The following is a 24,257-nucleotide window of genomic DNA, read 5'->3' on the forward strand; positions in this document are numbered from 1 at the left end:
GAGGTAGTTTGATCTTTTCCTGCTTTGATGCCTTTTATTTATTTATCTAGCATGATTCCTTTGGCTAGGACTTTCAGTACTATGTTGAATAGAAGTGGCAAGTGTGGGTGTCCTTATCTTTCCATTTCTCAAGAAAAATGGTTCCAACTTTTGCCCATTTCACGTGATGTTGGCTATTTTTTGTCATAGATGATTCTTCTTATTGGAAGTATGCTCTTTCAATGCCTAGTCTCTTGAGGATCTTTATTAAGAAGGGGTGTTGGACTTTATCAAAGGCTTTATCTGTGACTGTTGAGATGATCATATGGTTTTTGCTTTTAATTCTGCTTATGTGTTGAATCATATTTACTGATTTGCATATGTTGGACCATTAGACCAGGAATAAAGTATATTTAATTATGGAGAATTAAGTTTTTGATGTGCTGCCAGCTTTGCTTTGCTATAATTTGTTGAGAATTTTTTCATCTATGTTCACCAGGGATATTGGCCTGAAGTTTTCTTTTTTCATCATGTCTCTGCCAGATTTTGGTATTAGACTGATGCTGGCTTCATAGAATGAGTTAGAGAGGAGTCTATCCTCCTCTGTTTTTTGGAATAGTTTCAGTAAGATTGGTACCAGTTCTTTTCATATGTCCAGTAGAATTTGGCTGTGAATTGACCTGGTCCAGAGCTTTTGTGGTTGGCAGATTCTTTAAATTACTGATTACATTGAAGGAATTAAACATGGCCTATTTAGGGTTTCAATCTTTCTTTATTCAGTATTGAGAGATAGTGTGTCTCCAGGAATGTATTCCTTTCTTCTAGATTCTCAAATTTGTGTTCATAGTGTTGTTCACATTATCTCTAGTGTGGCTCGTTTGCATTTCTGTGGGATCAGCTGTGATGTCATCTTTGTAATTTCTAAATTGTATTTATTTAGATATTCTCTTTTTTGTTAATCTAGCTAGCATTCTCTCAACCTTGTTAATTTTTTGAAGAAACAACTCTTAGATTCATTTCTTTTTTAATGGAATTTTCATTCATTTTAAGTTTTAAGCTCTTCTCTAATTTTAGTTATTTCTTTGCTTCTGCTAGCTTTGGGGTTGATTTATTCTTTTTTTTTCTAGTTACTATCCTTCTCTCTTGGGAATGCCACAGGTCATAAATATAGTCTCATTACAAAATTCCATAATTATTGGTGCTCTTCTTTATTTTTTTAAAGTTATTTTCTCTTAATTTTGTCTGACTAGCTTGATTCAAATAACCAGTCTTACTAGGCTCAGATCAATTACATGGGTCAGGTGGTTATTGGAAAATTTAGACTGGGAGGCTATGGAAATACTTGATGGTTCCCTTTTTAGAAAGATTTTCAGACTAGGGTAAGTTAGCTGTGCCTTAGATAGAGATAGTCAGATAGATAGATTGATAGATTGATACCTACCTACATACATACATGATAGACAAATCCACAGAAAAATCAATTAATCAACATATCATAGAAAAATCTATTTCCAGTTTAAATAAAAGTTAAAAATTTCAAACATTTGTAGCTCAGTTTTCAACTTTTTTCTCTCATAACCTAATAAATTCATGTGACTCTAAATCTTTATGATATTGTTTGATTTTGAAACTGATTTGAAAGATTTTTAAATTAAGTCTTGACATTTAAGTGAAAAAAGAGAAATATTTTTCTTCACTATACCATAAACTTAGTATTTGCAAATAATATGAACAAAAATATTTTCACACATAGCAAATAACCCTCTTCAGATTCCTGTTCTGCAATATAATATTATTGTTATTACTTAATTTCTGGCTAATTTTTGTAATACATACATAGAAACATTGTATTTTTATATAACTAAAAATAAATTAAGTACAAGAGTACTTGAAAAAAATCAGTGACAATCAGAATAAAGTTATTTTCTTCCATAACAAGAAATCAAAATATTTCCCAATTGATCAAATTTTTATCCTAGTACCATTATTATTTATTTATTTGCAGAATAATGCTTAATTCATTTTTTAAAACTATAGAGGGTATGAAAAACCTTGAGAGTCACTGTGATGCTATTGTTCACTACTCTAGTCATACCCCTGAGCGGATAGAAAGTATACTTGGTTCTTGAACAACACAAATTTGAGCTGTCCTTTCCACTTACACAAGGATTTTCTTCTGCTTTTGCTACCCCTGAGACAGCAAGGCTAACCCCTCTTCATCATCTGCCTCCTCAGCATAGGCAAGATGAAGAAGATAAGGGTGAAGACCTTTATGATAATCTACTTTCATTTAATAATAGTAAATATATTTCCTCTCCCTTATGATTCTCTGATTTTTTCTTCTAGCATACTTTATTTTAAGAATACAATGTGTAAGACATACAACATACAAAATATGTGTTAATCAACTGTTTATATTTGATTATGACTTCTGGTCAACAGTAGACTATTAGTACTTCAAGCTTGGGAGGGTCCAAAGTTACACATGATTTTTTTTTACTGTACAGGAAGTTGGCCCCCCAACTCCAATGTTGTTCAAACATAAACTGTACTTATTCTTAAGTGTGGATATACAGGTCTAACCTATCAAAGAAAGATAGTGAAAACAGGAATCTTAGAGGCCGACTGACATAGATGTAGAACCGGAAAGTGGAATTTTTGGCTTGAATTCAAGAACAAGCTTTACTACTCATGGAAATCTGACAGAATCATTTAAATGTTATGTTATGCTACTCTTATCTATAAAATAGCATAATAAAAATGTATCTTGCCTACATAATGAAATTGGAGAATCAAATTGTGTGTTTGTTTATATATTAAAATATTTGCTTAATTATGACAACATATGTACTATACATTCTTTACTAACTTCAGATAAAATGAAATCAGTCTCTATAAACTTCTCTTTAGTTCTTAGAATATTAAATCCCCAATGCTACTTATTCTAATTTAATGTCACTTAAAGTCAAATTTATGTATAAATGAATGCATAAATTTAGTAAGCATATTTAACCCAAATTCAAATGATAAAGAGTAGGCAGTAAGATAAGCTAATGAAGTACAGATTTGGGAGCATACAAACTTTTCTATTCTGCCCTTTAAATGACAGTTTGATCAAAACCTTTAGGAGTAATTTATTTTGTGGATTTTTACACTGTTTTAAACATTTTGTATACAAACTGCATTTATGCAATTCAAATAAAATACTTTAGCTTTCAGATTTAGCATATATTCTGCACTCCATACTTAACTACTCACCTCTCCACTTCCAACACTAACACTTTGACCTAAATACAGCAGTACTCTCCACTTTGCAAAATAAATAATTTAGATTAGAAAAATAGTTCTGTAATGTGCCACAATTATATTCTTTCTGAATAACCTCAAAGCTGCTTTCCACCACTTAATTAAATTCTATACAGTGGCACTAAAAATGTGCAGAGAAAGTACTAGAATGTACTAGAATGAGTTTCTCATTTACTGCCTTTCTTGGGACACACTACTCATCTCTATTTTTTCAATAAAATAAGAGCCTCAATGTCACATGTGAAGGAAAGAAGCAGTTCAGGCTTGAACAAGCCAACAGTCAGCCTCTGTTTTGCCAAATTGTCAGAAGTGTTATCCTGACTGAAAGTAGTTGCAATCACAAAACAAAATATTTCTAATTTTACTTGGGCATAGCAAGATCGCTAACGCTTTCGTATAAAGCATCTGGATGGACTGAATCCAAGTAAAAGGCTGACATTTCTTTCGCTATTTGAAATATTTTCTGTGTCCTAGGTTCTCTGTTTCTTCTTTTACCTTATCTTTTTCCAGCAAATTTTATATTTACATGAAGAATTAGTGCCTGGCCTTCCCCATGAAATTTTATATTGATATATTGATATTAATAATATCAGGTTTAACAATGAATTTTTTTAAAGTTAACAATTCTGTAGGCACAAATTCAATTTCCTAAATGTATATAACCTTAAAAATTATTCCTCAGAATAGGCAGTTATCAAGTTTGCCTTTTTTGTTTCTTAAACACTATGAGTAAAGCCTGATCTTTTATCTACTCTTAGTTTTGAAGGTAGTAATTCAGCAACACTATGAAATTATCAAACAATGGCAATGTGAATTTTTGTGCTGTGTTTTGACAAACTTAATGACGATTTAGGTAAAGCATGGGCCTTTTGTTTTTGGTTTTGTTACATCAAAACTACACTTTAAATGTAAAATATATCTTGAGTACAGTTTGGGACTGAATGTTATCCAATAGATGGCACTATACTCTTTGAAATACATTATCTAATGTTATCAGTTTCTCTGTCAAATGACAGAATAGGCATTTTTAGTTTTCTGAAAGAGAAAGTTGTCTTAAAGAAATAATCAAAACTTGAGCTATTTCTAATAGTCTTTAGTATATTCTAATTAAAAACAATCATAGATTTAATCTGTAGAGTTAAAGTCATTATCATTAACTATCCTTAAAATAGTTTAACAGAAAGGAGAAAGATTCTTTCATCAAACAAAGTATTTCTGAAAAAGAGTTAGGATAATGTAAATGTCAGTAAATTAAACATTAACATTAGAACCATTGTGTATATGTACATACGAAACATAATTTAAGAATATGTGTAAATATTAGAATATCTGAACAAGTATAAAACAAAGGTTTTTTATTTTTATATGTTATTTGAAAACTACAGTAATAAAATAATGTGCATTATATGTTAGATACATATGATTTTATAACGTTTATTAAATCTGACTTAAACATGGTTATTGAGGTTATTATGTATATTCACAGAAAAACCACTTGAGTACAAAATAATATGTAATTTCTTACTTATTGACTTGAATAAAACTTAAAATGTGAATTGAAATTTTTGAAACTTATTTAGAGATCCAAAATTTAAAAATTAGAACAGGTGATACAAAATATTAAGATTATGTTTACATTAAACCAATTCCTCTATTTATTGTTGAAACAGTACTGTGTGGTATTTGGAATAAGAGATTTAAATTAATTTATTAAAATAAATCATAGGAAGAATGATTGTTACAATTTTAACATATTTTGTTTGCTTTCCCCTTCCTATCCCAGATCTACACATTCAGGTGTTTTATAATCTTTTTGCAACATCTTCTCAGTTTCCAGATAAGCAGTAGACTAAAATTAAAGTTCCTCATCTAATCATGTAGCAAAGTTCTATAATTGTTAATACAAATTAAAATAATTATTGAACATAATTTTCAACATTGTATGTTTTTAGAATATGAAAAAACCCAGAGTATTCTGAGAGAAAAGCAATTATATGTTGAACCACATAACAAAGTATTATTTCATATAACATATAATAAAGTTACATATGACATATATCTCATATATAACAAAGTATTATTGATCACATAACAAAGTATTATTCATTTCTCAGAGAGAAAAAAATGGAACGGGCAATCATATATTAATCATATAACAGTCAAAGTATTACTGATTCCTCAGAAAGAAAAAAATATGGAAGTATTTGGAGTTTATATTCCTTACATACATCAACTGAAAATTATAGGAGATGTTATTTTAACCATATAAAAAATGCTTCTGATTGAAGACCACAAAATGATGAGAGATGAAGAACACAGTAAACAATGAGATCAAAAATCTTTGAAATGTAAGCATAGCTATAGGTAGCATGCTAATCATATCTCTGGAAAATACGATATGAGTATTAAATAAGAAATCTATAAAGTAGTAAAAAATGAAATAAAATTTTGTTAGTGATGTAAAAGTAAAAATATTAAATTATCTCAGGCACTCATAAGGATAGCAGTGGAAACAGGAATGAAGAGTAACCTAAATCTCTTATTAGTAAAAGGTGAGGGGAAGGAAGGACAGAAGTCAGCATGGTCAAGATACTATTTTAGTTGAGTAGAAGATTTAAGGAGAAAGTGATTATTATGGTGGCAAAATGAAGTGGTTAGCTTTTTAAAATAAAAGAAGAGACTATGACTCTAATTGTGAGTATGTCAGTAAGATAAGCATTAATTGTATAGACAATACATAGAATTATTTTTAAATAAGCAAGGTGACAAATTGGAATGAATAGTAACATAATAAAACATAAAAGAGAATAATAAATGTGAATATTTAATACAAAGAATAATTAAAATGAGTAAAATATAGTCAAGTCATCAATCATTACAACAAATGGGAATAGATGAAATTTTTCAGATAGCAATAATATGAAAGTATTAGTAATTTTCTTACAGAAAACACATTTAAGGAAATCAAAAAGTTTGAAAACATATTGAAAGAATTGTTAGGCAAATGAATATAGAAAGAAAAAGCAGGCATGAAAATATCGAAAGGATTTTTTAGGTGATAAAGGCCACTTCTAATACACACACATACACACACACACATTCATTTCATAAAGTTCTAGCCTCAGAGAGAGATTAAATAGGCTATGCTGTTACAAATGTTGATGTTATTAGTATCTTCACACTTTCACATCCTGTTAATATAATTTTTTTCACTTTCTCAAATAATATTTGAATAGCTTGGCAATAGGCAAAATCTGAATAAAATGAATGAAAATGGTCACATTATATATTACATTCTTTGGATATAACACAATAAAATTTGAAGTGAAAAAATAAGAAGTCAAATGCAGATAATTTGGCTATGTATCATTAGCTATAATTAAGAATCAGAACCTTAAATAACATTTCTATTAAAAAGAATATGAAAATTGTAAACTTCACTTTAATATTAAAGTGAAAAATATATTTAATAAAAGAATGAATACTAAAAGCTTTCTGGAAAAAAAGAAAAAGAAAAAAAACTGGCATAACACTAAAAGCCTCAAATATTTAAATAGAAACAGGCACGAGTAATAAATTAGGAATAATTGTAATAAGTTTGAGGATAGGCCTGCCGCGGTCGCTCACGCCTGTAATCCCAACACTTTGGGAGGCCGAGGCGGGCAGATCATGAGGTCAGGAGATTGAGACCATATTGGCCAACATGGCGAAACCCTGTCTCCACTAAAATACAAAAAAATCATCGGGTGTGGTGGCAAGTGCCTGTAATCCCAGCTATTTGGGAGGCTGGGGCAGGGGAATCACTTGAACCCCAGAGGTAGAGATTGTAGTGAGCTGAGATCATGCCACTGCACTCCAGCCTGAAGACAGAGTTCCATCTCAAAAAAAAAAAAAAAAAAAAAGAAGTTTGAGAATAAATACTGACAAATCAAATTACAAGTAATTTATAATAAAGTGTTAATATAAGTAATCACTTAAATCAATTACTGTAACAAATGATCAAACAATAATTTTGAAATTAGAGAAAAAAATAATATATACAGGAGTTACTTTTGTACAAAGACAATGTTATAGTTATTTTTGTATATCAACTTCACTGGACCACAATACCCAGACATTTGGTCAAACATTATTCTAGATGTTTCTGTGAATATATCTTTTAGATGAGATTAATACTGAAAGATCAGGAGACTTTGAATATAGATTAATCTCTCCAAAATGTGTTGAAGTTTACTCTTCGTGATAAGTTGAAGGTCTAAATAGAAAGAGACAGAATTCCCCAGAGAAAGAGAGAACTCTGCTAGCAGATGGCATTTGAATTTGAACATCAAGAACTGCTCTTCCCTGGACCACTTTGCATATTTTGGATTTGCCAGCCTCCATAATCATATGAGACAATTCCTTAAAATAAATGTCTCTCTATACATATACACATCATTTCTGCTACCTTTTACTGAGAACCCCAACCAATACAAATTTTGATACTGGGAGTCGTTCTAGAGGAACTGAATTTTAAGTATTTATTTGTAAATTGTCTCTGGAGTTTCTGCAATTGGTTCTCCAATTCAATTAGATTAAAAAAAAAAAAAAAGTTAAACTATTTCTAGCGGTAAAGAGTGCACTGACAGTCCATGGTATAATGCAGCAGTACAGATATGCAAAATACCACCACTGGATACTGCTAATCAGACACATATAAGAGGCAAGATTCTGAGTGATCAAGTCTATGAGGGTCTGGGTGACGATGTTCATTATATCTTTGCACATTTCCTCAAAATAATGGATATAATCAGCTGCGCTTATTGTTTCTAATGTCACTGGACAAACTGAAGAAAGAACAGCATGAGATCAAGGATTCAAATTCCCAAGCCCATTTGCTGCAAAAAAAATAACCTGAAAGCTTCTACATCTACCTGAAAAATATTCTTATTTCCTGTGGCCTCAGAATCAAGACTGATAAAAACCAAATGCAGAGTCTCATAAGGCAAGTGGTTAAATAACAATGAAAATAGAATCCCCAGCCTCTCAGGGAATTGTCTATTAGAATAAGGGCATTGATTGGAAAGAACTGTGTTTCTGAAAATTTGAATAGAGACATATGAGAAGATACTGATGAAGGTCGAGACTGAACCATTGGATCCTGATAAGTATTCTGTGCCAGTAGAAGCATCATCTCCACATCCATCTAAGAACATTTGCTCTTTGTTACTAAGGAAACTTTTATGGCTTCCCTTGAGGCCTCTGCCTTGAAAGACACTGACGACTTTTTCATGACCCACCCTCAGCAACCCTCTTTGTTTTAGACCTATAACTACACATAAGTCCCAGAAGACCCTAAAGGTAGGGTACAAGGTGTCACCCATGAAGAAGTATGCTATGCTCCAAAATAACTTCTTTATTTTAATAATGTATATAGAGAAAAATCCAGAGAATATGTATGTGAATGAATATTCATGGTGTGGGATAATAATGGAAGGAACATAACGTTAGAATTTCTTTGGGCTCACTAAGCAGATATTCTGCATTTAATGGTATAGTAAAGGGAATTTGTTTGTTTGGTTCATTGGCTGAAACCTAAACCAAAGGTGGTCCACAGTAAATAAACTTGAAATGTCAGAACTCCCTTGGTAAACTACAGAAGAAGAGATTCAAAGACTTTGGGAGATTGAAATATTAGAGCTATTTGAGTCATTTAAAACCTATTAACTCACCCCAGGAGAGTCCAGAGGATGCACCTTTTATTTAAACTGTGAGAAATAAATTTTTAAGTGGAGTCTGTCATCCTTGAAGAGTTCTGTGATTGCTCTTCTCTGTAGAGCAGAACTGAGGGTGGGAATTTCAGCCACTGAAGCAGGATATCTAAATTCAATGAGAGTAATTGAATCCCAGACTGTGGGTGTGGTCATGTGGTAGTTCTCAAGCGCCAATGGCAGAGTGGACCTGGTTCCATAATGAATAGAAGAGTCAAAGCAACCATCAGAATAATCTAATTTTTGCCGACCTATGGCACTGGCTAGTTGCTCATTATGTTCCTAGAGGAGAAAGGACCCTGTAATGAATTGTAGCACAGGCCTTTAGGAATTTTAGCAAGGCTCTGTCATCATCTGCAGGTGACTATTTTAATGTTTTTACATTTTATTTTAAGTTTTTAAGTTTAAAAATTTTTTAAATCATGTTATTAAGTTGACAGATAAAATTATATATACGTACCATGTTCAAAAATATTGTTTGTAGCATATATAGATTGTGGAATAACTAAATCTTGCTACTTAACATATATGTTTCCGTACTTAGTTATCATTTTTGTGATCAGAACATTTTATATCTATTTTCTTAGCATTTTTCAAGAATATAATATATTGTCAGTTATAGTCACTATGATGTACAATAGATTTCTTTCATTTATTCCTTCTATCTAACAAAAATTTTGTGTCCTTTAACCAACGTTTCTCGAGACCTGCTTCAGCCACACCAGCCCCTATAATCACCATTATACTCTACTTCTATAAGATCAATTCATGAAATTGTTCACTGTTTGTTTTTCTGTGTCTGGCTTGTTTCAGTTAGCATAATGCCTTCAAGGTTCATTCATGTCACAATGACAGGATTTCCATCTCTTTTGTGGCTGAATAACATTTCATTCTGTATATACTACATTTTCTTTATTCATTTATCCATTGATGGACACTTAAGTTGATAACATATCTTAGATATTATGAATAATGTTGCAATAAACGTGTGAGTGCAGAATTGTCTTCAATGCACTCATTTAATTCCGTTTGAATATTTAACCAGTACTGGGATTACTGGATGATGTGGTAGTTCTAGTTTTAATTTTTTGATAAACTTCCATACTGTTTTTTATAATGGCTATACTAATTTATATTCCTACTAATGGTGTGCAAGCGTTCCTTTTTTTTCTACATCCATGTCAACATTGGTTATCTTTTGGCTTTTTAAAAAGATAACTGTTCTAACAAGAGTGATGTAATACTTAATTGTGGTTTTGATTTGCATTTCCCTGATGATTAGTGATGTTGAACATTTTCTTTCAAATACCTATTGGCCCTTTATATATATTCTTTTGAGAAATGTATAAATATTCCTTTTGATCACTTTTTGATCTGTTTACTTGTTTTCTTGCTATAGAGTTATTGGTGCTGAGGTGTGGCAGAGCCTGGGGAAGATGTGGCTGGTGCAGAGCTGGGCATATCAGAAACTCAGGGCAGATGTGACTGGTTCAGTGCGGGGTGTGCCAGAAGGTTGGGACTACTGACAGCTGCCTGGAGCCCAAGTTACTGAAGTCAGCCCAGTGACTGTGCAGGCGGGAGATTAAGTCTGCCATACAAGCCTGAAGCCTAGGATTGTGTGGTTCCACTAGGAACTGCAGCAGGTCTGGAAGCTCAATAGAAGCCTGCCTATCTGGAGTATAGGGTCATGGGGGTTTGCCTGGTGCTAGGTTTTACTGTGGCAGGCCCAGTGTTGAGGTGTAGGACAAGGTTCTGTGCTCATTTTCCTCTCTTTTCTCCATGTGGATGGTATCTCTTTTCACACTGTGTTGCCTAAGGCTGAAGGAGGGGTAAAACAGATAATGTAAAACTGTCCTTTTTACCCTCTTCAATGCATCTTTACTTATTATTTATTGTGCTACAACCCAGTACTGTAATCTCACCTGGTTTTCTTAGCTCTTGTGAAGGTATTTTTTTTCTTTGTGTGGATTATTCAAATTGATATTTCTGGTAGGGTACGATCACTGAAGAGTGATACTCTGCCATCTTACTCCATGCCTTCTTCAACTACTTGGTCCTTAGTAGAGATTTAATGCTTAACCAGGAGCCAACAAGTTATCATGAGATCTGAGCTGCCTATTATTAACTGGGTATTTTCTGACCTACCAAGCCATAAAGTTAGACTTGTACAGCAATAGTCTATCATCAAATGTAATTTGTATTTATATACATGAGCAAGCCCTGAGGGAACAAATAGGTTGCATAAACAGGTGGCCTTTATGCCCGCAGTCTAACTCTTACTATGCTGCCTTCCCTCTCAGCCTGTGCCTATGGAATCATAGAAAAGAGAAGACTCGGCCCAGTTGACAGGTGGTTCTGCATGATTTGTAGGCACCACCAAAAAGTGGATAGCTGCAGCACTCCAGTCATCTCTGAGATATCCTTAAAGGACAGTAGTAAAGAAAATTCCTCCCAATGGGCAGAACTTGGGGCAATCCATCTACTCTGTACTTCGCTCCAAAGAAGAAATGGCAAGATGTGCTATTATATACTGATTGATTCATGGGCTGTGGCCAATAATTTGGCTAGACGGCCAGGGACTTGGTAGAAACATTATTAGAAAATTAGTGACAAAGATACTTGGGGAAAAAACACGTGGATAAATTTTACTGAATAGGTAAAAACTGTGAAGATGGTTTTATCCCATGTAAATGGTCACCAAAGGGTAATCTGATAGGAGAAGGATTTTTATAATCAAATGTGTAGAATGACCTGTTCTGTAGATATCAATCAGCCTCTTTCCCAACCACCTATCATCACCCAGTTGGCTCATAAACAAAGTGGCCATGGTGTCAGGGATGGAAGTTATGGTGAACCTAGGAATATGGACTGCCTCTCACAAAGGCTGATCTGGTTATAGTCACTGCTGAGTGCCCAATTTTCAGCAGCACAGACAAACTCTGATCTCCTGACATGGCATAATTCCCTGAAGTGATCAGACAGCTACCTGGTTGTGGTTTGAATATATCAGAACATTTTCATCATGGAAGGGACAAGGTTTTGTCCTTACAAGAATAGACACTTCTTCTAGATTAGAACTTGCCTTTCCTGCATGCAGTGTTACTGCAAAAACTACCATTTATGGAATTACAGAATGTCTTATTCATGACCATTATGTTCCACACAACCCCATATTACTGCTTCTGATCAGGGAATTCACTTTACAGCAAAACAACTGTGGCAATACGGCCATGCTCAAAGACTATCGTTCTTAATGCATTCCCTAACATCCTGAATCAGCTGCCTGGATAGAACACTGAAATGGCCTGTTGAAGACTCTGTTATAGCACCGGGTATGTGCAAATACCTCAGTGTGCAATATATGATGCTATGTCTCCAATAGCCAGGATTAACAGGTCTAGAAATCAAGGGGTGGAAATGAGAGTGTTACCATTCCCTATTACTCCACATGACACACTAGCAACATTTTTGTTTTATGTGTCCAGGGCTTTATTTTCTGCTGGACTAGAGGTGTTACTTCCAGAGGGAGGAGTGGTTCCACCAGGAGACACAATAAGAATTCCACAGAACTATAAGCTAAGACTGCCACCTGGTCACTTCAGGCTTCCCATACCTCCGAAGCAACAAGCAAGGAAGAGAGTTATGGCGTTGGCTAGGGTAAAAGACCCTGGCTACCAAGGGGAAATTGGACTCTTCTTTCATTATATAATGGAAGAAAGGAAAGTATGTCTGAAATACAGATGATCCTTTAGTGTGTCTCTTTGTATTATCATGCCTTGTGATTAAAGCCAATGAAAAATTACAAAAACCTAATCAAAGCAAAACTACTAATGGCCCAAACATTTCAGTTATTAAGCCTTGGGTTACCCCGCCAGGTAAAGAACAATGATCAGCTGCTGTAGTTGCAGAAGGCAAAGGAAATATGGAATAGGTAGTGGGAGAATGTAGGTATAAAGACCAACTGCAACCATCTAAACAAGTGTAGATAAAAGAACTGTAATTATTATGAACATTAGTTTCTTATTATGAATATGTTTCTTTCTCTCTCTCTCTGTCTCTCTCTCTCACACACACACACACACACACACACACACACACACACACACAGTGGTAAGGCTCCCCTAATAGTCTGACAAGGAACTGGAAGTTCTGATGTAGTCAGTCTGCCAAGAGTGGGAGTGGGAAATGCCCATGGTTATGTGGCCTCCACATCATGAGACAAACAGGTCAGATATTTCCATCAGTAGCTGTAATTCATTTTTAGTTTTCGGACTGCATTACTATGTTTAATCACATAGTCTGTAGTTTTCCAAGCGGCAGTCCAAAAAGGTCAAACATTGGCAACAATTCTAGAGTCTGAAGTAAATAACCCACATCTATAATGGAAGCAAAACCATTGGCCCTGGGTTTTAGTTTAGACGTGCTATCAAGGAGTCAGCCTCTGACATTTAGGCCAATGAATTTAGGATCCAGTTGACCCAGTAACTTATTTTAGGCAAAGCAGTGAAGGATAGTTTGTTTGTTTGTTTGTTTGTTTGTTTTTCCAGTGAGATAGCTGCCCATTTTTATTTCTTTTCTTTTTATCCTTTTTTTTTTTTTTTTTTTCCAGACAGAGTCTCACCCTGTCATGCAGGCTGGAGTACAATGGCACAATGACGGCACACTGCAGCCTCAAACTCCTGTGCTCCAGTGATCCTCCCACTTCAGCCTCCCAAGTAGCTGGGACTACAGGTGTGCACCACCACACCAAGCTAATTGTTTCTCTTTAAAAAACATTATAGAGACGAGGTCTCACTATGCTGTCCAGCCTGGTCTCAAACTCTTGGGCTCAAGTGATCCTTCTGCCCTGCCCTCTCGAAGTGTTGAGATTATAGGCATGAGCCACTATGCCCAGCCAGTCACTTTTTTTTCATTCAAAGCCAACGTGTTGCTGGGGTCATGTAGGCTATGTTTTTGAGTATACCATTTATATTCCTAAGTTAGGATGTTTGTGTCCTTGTTAGTCATTGAGTTTGATTTGACCTTTCACAAATGAGAATTTCAGGCCAGAGAGCAAAAAGCCCTTTATGGGTCAGGTGTTTAGTTTCAGCAAGAACCCAGTAGCAAGCTAATAGTTGTTTTCTAAAAGCAGTGCACCTGGTATCTACGTTAAGGAGGCTGAAAGTCTAAAACTCCAAAAGGCATCTCTCGGAGGTGGAGGTCGTCTCCCTTTACCAGAGGCTGACATTTGAAAAATTGTTAACTTGTAGAGACTTGTTCTATCTGTAACACTCAAAGTATTTAATAGGTTGCTGGGCATCCCTTTTGATGCTGGAACCAAAAGGAGGAAAGATTTCCCCTGAATATCAAATAAAATCATCGTAGTGAATCCACTCACATCTTCTCAACTTTTAAATGGCAAGGCTGAAAATCTGGTAATCTATGCTGAGAAAAGGTGATTGCACTACAGTTAGGGCCTTCAACACTAAAATTTCTGATGAACCAATTGACAGTACATCATTCATATAGTAAGTGCCTTAAACATTAGAGGATAGAGGCACTCCTAGCAAATACTGATCCACCTTGTGGCAGATGGCAGGGGAGTCGGCTTCAATAGCATCTCTCTATCTGCAGCTTTCTCGTTGTTGGGATAATCTTCTCTGGCAAATATGGAGTGGAGAAGTTCAAGCATATGACACATCAATTTCTGGTATACATTCAAATGCAGAAATAAGGAAAATATTACATTAATTGGCTCAAAGATCCCCATTTTCTGGATTCAATGATCCATATGTATTTTCATGTTTCTGCTCCATTAGGCCTTTCTGGATAAAGAGAACTGGCACTAGGTTAAAGGGTGATTGAATGGCAAATAATCCTTAGAAGTTAAAGACCGAGGCCTCAGAGAGATTTAGTGATATCTCCCCACTAGATATTTGCTAACCTTACAAAGAGTAATACAAACATCAGCATGTAAGGGTTGTTAGCTTCTGTAAAAGCTTGGAGCTTCACAATTTTGTGATTTTCTCAGTGTGATGTATACTCCTGTATTCACGGGGACATCTGGTTCTCATTACTTGGTGCTTGGAGATTTAGGGCATGAGAAATAGGAACCAGATGCTCTATGGAAGAAAGGTATATTCTCTGGTTCAGAGATCTGGAGTTTTTCTGTATATGTATTTTAATAGCATTTATCTAGCTAGCTAGCTAGCTAGCTATAGCTCTATCTATTATCTACCTAATCTATCTAATCTTTGTCTCTACCTATGGCAAGCTACTGGTTAGGTTGCAAGTAGAGTCCCTTCTAATATCCTTCACAGTACTGAACCTAACATTTACCCACAAGTACACATCAATTTCCCTGTTAGACTGTGAACCCTGCCCAAATGTATGAGCCAAATCCAGCCACTCCCAGACCTTGTTGATTGAGAAGTGTGAGGAACTCAAAGTAACCAGGTGGCAGTCTTAGCAAGACGACCAGATCTAAGCGGAATGATTATCTGAATGTTTGTATTCAACAGAATCATAAAAGTTTGAGTCCCTCCCTTCCTTGACATTCCACAGTATATTGAATATTTTTCTTTTTCCTTAAAGCAGCAGAGATCAGGTAGAAGAGAAAGGAAGAATAAGAGTGTTCAGAGAAAGAGACCTAAATACATGAAATATATGTACATATATTGTCTGTGATCACTCTTTTACAAATATGTCAAAAGTGTAAAATACTTTCAATGAAGTATTATTTTTAGTATGAAATTCTATGTTGATTTACAGGAATTACTTTAAAATAAAGTAATCATTACATACAGCAGAGTAGTTAACAGTGGCAAAAACTTACAGAAATTTATAATTTAAAAAAGGAGAGGTCAATAAAATAGAGTTTTGAGGGAAGAAAAGAACGTTAAATAATCATACAGCTACAGCAGGTGTTGGTAAACAATGGCCTGTTGGACAGATTTTGCCCATGGCTTGTTTTGGCACATTCCTTGATCTAAGAAGACAAATAATACAAATAGCATACTGTGCACTTAAAATTTTAAGAGGATAGCTCTTATGTGAAGTGTTCTTGCCACAATAACACAAAAATTAAAAAGTTTTTTTTTTTTTGTATTAAATAGGGTAGAAAAGGGGAGAAAGGGAAGAAGAATAAAGAAAAGGAGATGCTGCTGCCACTGAGACCATATTTAGCCAACAAAAATAAAACAATTACTTCCAGACTCTGTACAGAAAATATTTACCAAGCATTATTGTACTGCATGATAATATTTTTGTAAGACACAAACACACAAATATTATATATACTTAATATAGTTAATTAATTTTTAAAATTTCAATAAGTGTTTTATATAAATCCAGCCATAGCTTTCTTCCTAATAATATTAAAACTAAAAATGTGAAAAAATAATATAGAGAGACTATTTAACCCATCATATCTTAAAATAAGATTATAATTTATGTAATTTTCTACACAATTTCTTTCTTAATATTGTCTTATATAAATACCATTATTTTAATTAATATGTAAAACATGTATTTTAGATAAGACATTTATAAGACATGTATTTTTCTCAAGTTGAGTCCTATTAATAGCCATTTGGTTGTTTCTTAGTTTTTCTTTTTAACTTAAGCAATGGTATAGTAAAACAATCACATACCTGTATTTTTTATTACTGGTTTTATTTGTATGGGAGAGATTCCTAAGAATTAAATTTCTAGGTTGTGGTATATTTATTGTTTTAATCTTAATAGCTATCTCTGTATTGTTTTCTATGTAAAACAGAACTATTGTAATAAGATACACTTCTACCAAAAATGTATAAGAAAGACTTTTTGTGAATCCCTAAGAGATATTTTGTTATTGCTCTTTTTTATTTTTACCATTCCTATTCTAATTTATAAGATATGGTTCTACTTTGTAATGTTGGTTGTATTAATATTAAACAATAAATAAAATTTTAAGAAAAGTATCATACTTTTCTGAGAACTTATTTATTTATGTAAATTATTTTATGTAAATTTTGAGAAGGTATTTACTTAATCCAATTGACAACGTTAAGCAGTTTAAAAATAATTAAAATACATTCTTCTAGAGAAGACATGTTAATAAAATATTAAACAGGTTACCACAGATATCATAAATAGAAATAAACCTACTATGACTAAAAACGAGAGGAAGACTAACTGGAATAAAGGGAGATAGAGAAAAAGAGAGAGAGAACAGAACACATCAATAACCAAATAGAAATAGTAGATATAATTAATTGAATAACAATGCTTTTACACTGTTGGTGAGAGTGTAAATTAGTTCAACCATTGTGGAAGACAGTGTGGCAATTCCTGAAGGATAACGAACCAGAAATACCAATTGATCCAGCAACCCCATTACTGGGTATATACCCAAAGGATTACAAATTATTCTACTATAAAGACACATACACACATATGTTTATTGCAGCACCATTTACAATAGCAAAGACTTGGAACCAACCCAAATGCCCATCAATGATAGGTTGGATAAAGAAAATGTGGCACATACATACCATAGAATACTATGCAGCCATTAAAAAGAATGAGTTCATGTCCTTTGCAGGGACATGGATGAAGCTAGAAGCCATCATTTTGGGCAAACTAACATAGGAACAGAAAACCAAACATCGCATATTCTCACCCATAAGCGGGAATTGAACAATGAGAACACATGGACACAGGGAGGGGAACATCACACACTGGGGCCTGTTGGGAGGTGGGAAGCAAGGGTAGGAACAGCATTAGGACAAATGACTAATGAATGTGGGGCTTAAAACCTAGATGATGGGTTGTTAGATACAGCAGACCACCATGGCACATGTATACCTATGTAACAAACCTGCACATTCTGCACATATATTCAAGGACTTAAAGTAAAATTTAAAAAACATATACTAATATAATAATAATATAAATATGAGTTTATCTTCCTTACATCAAGCTTCTCATGCTTTCTAATCTCTCCCCAGTAGGTAATCTAGCTTGTTTTGTTTATTTGCTCTTCATATAGTTTACACTACTTCATTTAGCTACCTGGATGTTTATAATTGTAAACCTCCTTAATTTGGGGGCAAAAGTATTCAATATCTTGTAAATTATTATAATCCATAGTTGGTGTTGCCTTAATATTTGATGTAGAATTTTTTTGTCAGTTATTTCCCCAAAAGTAGTCTTTTTTTTTTTTTCCTTTTTTCTTTTCAGTGTGGATTGAAAAGGAACATGAAATGCTCTCCTCTCCATGTCCCTTAGTTACTCCTGTCTAATTTACTTTGTGTCTGCTTTAAAGCTGGGAACTCCAGTTTTTATTTTCACATTTATCTTTCTACCACTTAGATCTATTTTCTCTTTGCCATAAATTATATATTGACTACTTTGAGCAGTGCACTTATGAGATTTTGTACTTTATGCTTCACATATTTTTGGAACTGGGCATCAGGAACAATAAATAGAGGAACAGGGTGAGAGGTGTTGAGTTCCTTGGACAGGAGAAGGTGGCAGAAGGATATCTGAGGTGCAGTAGGCTGGCGGACGCAGAAAAAAATCTGGAGAATGTAAATATCACTGGACCTTTGCAGGTCCCTTTCCACTGTGGACAAAGCCTACTTCAAAACAAGAAAGCTAGCATCTCTTTTTCTTGACATTGCTTGCCAGCTGAGAATTCAGAAATCATACATTTAAAATGATAATGGAAAAGATGGTGGAAGAAGAAAGTTACATGTGTGTTAGTAGCTTCATGTGTTTGTAATAATAATGGAAGAGGCAATTAGAAGGAATGCAATTGTAGTACACTGCTGGACAGCATCAAGCAGGCACTTCCTAAGTACTCCATCTCGTGCTTGCTTCCATCGGAACTGTTTAGTCAGCATCCATCCTAGAGAATCCCATATATATCCCATACTTGAACTTGTAGCTGATGCTGACCACACGTATGCATTCACTTGGAATTCGCTAACCTAAAGTAGGCTACTTCTATGGAAACAAAATGCAAGGATTAGTATTTTTAATGTGAGAGCATGAAAAGAAAGGTGATTTTGCTGAAAACTACTAGGCTAAAACGAAAAGCTCTATGAACTTCGTATTTGTATAAAAGATGTTACATCATCCATATTATATACCTATTAAGTATAGTATAGTTGAAAGCAGCTCAATGTTATGTACATATTATTGAATATGTCAGATTAATTTTTAGAAGCATTTAATTAATATTAAATTTATGTATATCAAAATTATGATCAATAATAAAACTGATATTTATGTTTTATTTTATAATTACTAATGTATATTTTCACAAACATCACACTTAAGGGCTGATTCTGATAATTAATTTCAATACAACAATTTGTTTTCAGATCACCTAGTATATTAGAATAACTATTTTCTGCATTGTACATTCTTTTCGTTCATGTCACAACAGAAAAGAGAGGACATTGTTGTTCTTCTACTCATAATGAATGATTGAGAATACTTTTTAAAATTTCAATTTTGTAAGTTGGAAGCAAAAATACTAAAATTGTTATTTTAAAGGTAGTATCCAAAATTTTAACTGATTCTTGGTTTTCCAGTGTTTAAACTAGTGAACATTTTACTTCTAATATGAGGTGTACATTCTTCAAAGGAGATGATAGGTTAAGTATTTCACTGAAAACCAAATAGACCATTATTTTTAGCTGTCTGAAACGCTCCTTGTCTCTGTTCACAAAGTAAGCCATATAATCAGCTTCAGAACTTAATAACATCGTTCAAGTGAATAGGAATATAGGAAGCAAGACGAAAGGAAGTTAATGTAATATAATAGTACACTTCACCTTTGCAATTGGACAGGTAACTATTATTTCTCAAAATGCCATAGTCCAGTAATTAAAAATTAAAATTTAATTTTAGAAATACAAATTAAATTGAATGGTTACATTATCAAGTATTGACAAAAATACATTTGTAGGATGTTTGAAGTACAGTATCTTAGGACTAGGAATATCTTCCTTTTTATTAGAAAAGGACACATTCATATGTCTCATTTGTATAAAGTAGTTAGAATAACTTTTCTCCATAAATTCAACTTATGATAGCTTAGAATGATATTAATATATAATTTGAAAATATTTTATACTGTTACTATATTTACTATTTTAAACATCCCAGTATCTGTTTTTGAAACATTCATAAAATAGCACATAAAAGCCAATATATGTTATAGAGATATTTATAAGACTTACAGGAAATATTTGGTCTGTCATAACATAATGTTGATTAACCTATACTATCTATTCCAAACTAATGTTCAGATTTTTATTGCTAAAAATTTTAATGACTTAAAATTCTATGCACACACATATTTTAATTGAGGCAAATTTACATACAGTGAAATGAAATGAATAAATCTCAAGTGTATCATTTAATTAGTTTTAAGAAATTCATAGACTTGGGAAATGTATGCAGCTATCAAGAAATAGAAAACTTTCTTCATCTCAGAAGCTTCCCTCTGGCCATCCCAGTCAAAATTCTTCTCAGAAGAAACTAATACTCCCCTTTCTTTCAACACTGATTAGTTTTACTTGTTCTATGAATTCTTACAAATATGATATAGTTTCTACTTTTCTTTGTTTCACTTATTTCTTTAAGCATAATGTTTTCCAGATTTATCTAAGTAGTTCAAAGAGTTACCTGTAACCACCGTAAAATATTCATTGTAAAATTTAAAATTAAACCTTAAAAAAAGTAATTGACATAGTAAAATTTTAAAAACAGAAACTAAAGACTTTCAATAATCAGTAAATAAACATTCCTGTGTATTAAAACCTAGTTTTAAATAACAGAGGAAAAAATATACATTAAGTAGGGGAGAAAAGCATAATAGTCAAAATATACCTGAGTATAAAATAGTATTCCAGAGTTAAAGACATATATCAGTCAAAAAATAAATGTGAATAGCTAAACTCACTTAGTAAAAGAAAACATATTTTATCATGGCTCACAAAGCTTGACACAGTCATATGTTGTATACCAGATATACATCCAAAATAATGTGATTTAGAAGGAATGGACAAGAGTATACCAAACAAATAAAATAATTTTTTAAAACAGTTCTAACAGTCTTGACATCAGATAAGTAGAAATCAAGCCACAACTATTAAACATGACAAAAAAGTCACTTTTTAACACAAAAAGCAAAAATTTATGACAAAAACATTATATTTACATAGATATTCACCAAAAATAACCCTCAAAAACAAAACCCAACAGACCATCTAGCATTACAATTGTTATGAACAAAAACTATGGACATTACAAGGACACAGAGAGAAACACCATAATTATTGGAAATGTAATACACAATTCTATGTAAAAAACTTAGTAAGTGGACACAAAATATATTTGACAGATAATTAAGGCACAAATAATGCAGTAAATAATGTATATTTTATGAAGATTACAAATGTGTGTGCATGTATGAATGTGTCTATGGTCTTACAAGAGAACACACTCTGTTTTAAAGTATACATGAGACATTCACACAAACTAGTCATAGATTAGGTAACAATGAAAACATTAAATTCCATGAATTGGAACTATTAAAAATGCACTTTATGATCATGTCATAGAACTATAAATAATTAATAATAGAAATAGAAAAGTGGCATGTTCACCTGGAGACTAAAACTCATTTCATAAAACAACTTTTGAGTCAAAGGAAGTTGCAAATCGAAAAAGCAAACAAAAACAAAACTTTGGGGATTTGATAATATCCAACAGCCTGCATATTGACTTACTCTTGATTCAGCTATTCTACTTCTAGGAAGATATACCTTCAATAGCATGAAAATCCATATGCAAGACAGTATATACTGAAGCATCATATGCAGCTGTAAAATATTGGAAATAATCTAAATATACTAGAGGAAAGGGGTTGAATTAGCTGTGATACCAGGACCTCCACACCATGGAATATTTAATACTGTGCAGGTGTAGAAAATGAGATTGATGTAGAGTTTCAGGATATATCATTAAGTGACAAAGACAAAGTGTGAAAATGTATCTGCAGCGTTCTGTCTTTCATGTAAGACTAAAGAGGGATTAAGAAAATACATATGTATCTGTACTTTTTGAAACAGGAAATACAAGAAGGACACATTATGAACTAATTAATGTGGTTTCATGTAGAGGCGGGTGGTAACGGGGAAGAAAATGAGTATATAAAAATGTCTTAGAATGAATAAATAGTGTGGGAAGTTAACACTTTGAATGTAGCTATGTGTGTATGTTGGTCTTTTAGAATACAGCTGATATTTCACATTCTAAAAACCGAACTTTTTTTAGAATAAGAAATATAAGAAATAAGATCCTGGAGGATAAGTGGAATAGAAAAGGTGTAAGGAATTCAAATCTGTTACAAATGTATAACATAATCACATCGAAAAGTAAGAAAAGAAAATAATTAGCTTATGTAACTTTAGAACATAGTTATTTGATTTTGTATTCTAAGGTCAAATACATAAGACCTACGCCAAAATATTGTTCTTTAATTCATTTTTTCCTTTCTAAAGACAGTGTTAGTAATTATAGAACTGCTTTGAGTGTATTTTAATGCTGAGAAAATGCATAATATATTGTAGAGAATGAAAGCCAAACTCCTCATTGTCAGAGAAGAGACAGGTGGGATTAGAATAAATCCTGGGGTGTTAGATTGATATTGGAGACATCAGTATGAACTCAGGTTACATATTTTCTGATAGATATGTGATTAGACACATATAAGTTCATTTGTACATTTCCAATCTATTTCTGCTGAAAGGGCCCTGAAACAAGAAACCTTAGTATTAGTGAGCACTTGGACAGTAAAATATTGGTTTCTAAATAATCATTTTCTTTTTTTTTTTAAATTTATTTATTATTATTATACTTTAAGTTGTAGGGTACATGTGCATAACGTGCAGGTTTGTTACATATGTATACTTGTGCCATGTTGGTGTGCTGCACCCATCAACTCGTCATTTACATCAGGTATAACTCCCAATGCAATCCCTCCCCCCTCCCCCCTCCCCATGATAGGCCCCGGTGTGTGATGTTCCCCTTCCCGAGTCCAAGTGATCTCATTGTTCAGTTCCCACCTATGAGTGAGAACATGCGGTGTTTGGTTTTCTGTTCTTGTGATAGTTTGCTGAGAATGATGGTTTCCAGCTGCATCCATGTCCCTACAAAGGACACAAACTCATCCTTTTTTATGGCTGCATAGTATTCCATGGTGTATATGTGCCACATTTTCTTAATCCAATCTGTCACTGATGGACATTTGAGTTGATTCCAAGTCTTTGCTATTGTGAATAGTGCTGTGATAAACATACGTGTGCATGTGTCTTTATAGCAGCATAATTTATAATCCTTTGGGTATATACCCAGTAATGGGATGGCTGGGTCATATGGTACATCTAGTTCTAGGTCCTTGAGGAATCGCCATACTGTTTTCCATAATGGTTGAACTAGTTGACAATCCCACCGACAGTGTAAAAGTGTTCCTATTTCTCCACATCCTCTCCAGCACCTGTTGTTTCCTGACTTTTTAATGATCGCCATTCTAACTGGTGTGAGATGGTATCTCATTGTGGTTTTGATTTGCATTTCTCTGATGGCCAGTGATGATGAGCATTTTTTCAGGGATGCCCTCTCTCACCACTCCTATTCAACATAGTGTTGGACGTTCTGGCTAGGGCAATCAGGCAAGAGAAAGAAATCAAGGGGATTCAGTTAGGAAAAGAAGAAGTCAAATTGTCCCTGTTTGCAGATGACATGATTGTTTATTTAGAAAACCCCATTGTCTCAGCCCAAAATCTCCTTAAGCTGATCAGCAACTTCAGCAAAGTCTCAGGATACAAAATTAATGTGCAAAAATCACAAGCATTCTTATACACCAGTAACAGACAAACAGAGAGCCAAATCAGGAATGAACTTCCATTCACAATTGCTTCAAAGAGAATAAAATACCTAGGAATCCAACTTACAAGGGATGTAAAGGACCTCTTCAAGGAGAACTACAAACCACTGCTCAGTGAAATCAAAGAGGACACAAACAAATGGAAGAACATACCATGCTCATGGATAGGAAGAATCAATATCGTGAAAATGGCCATACTGCCCAAGGTAATTTATAGATTCAATGCCATTCCCATCAAGCTACCAATGAGATTCTTCACAGAATTGGAAAAAACTGCTTTAAAGTTCATATGG

The sequence above is a fragment of the Chlorocebus sabaeus genome, chromosome 7, assembly GCF_047675955.1.
Source record: "Chlorocebus sabaeus isolate Y175 chromosome 7, mChlSab1.0.hap1, whole genome shotgun sequence".
NCBI lineage: Eukaryota > Metazoa > Chordata > Mammalia > Primates > Cercopithecidae > Chlorocebus > Chlorocebus sabaeus.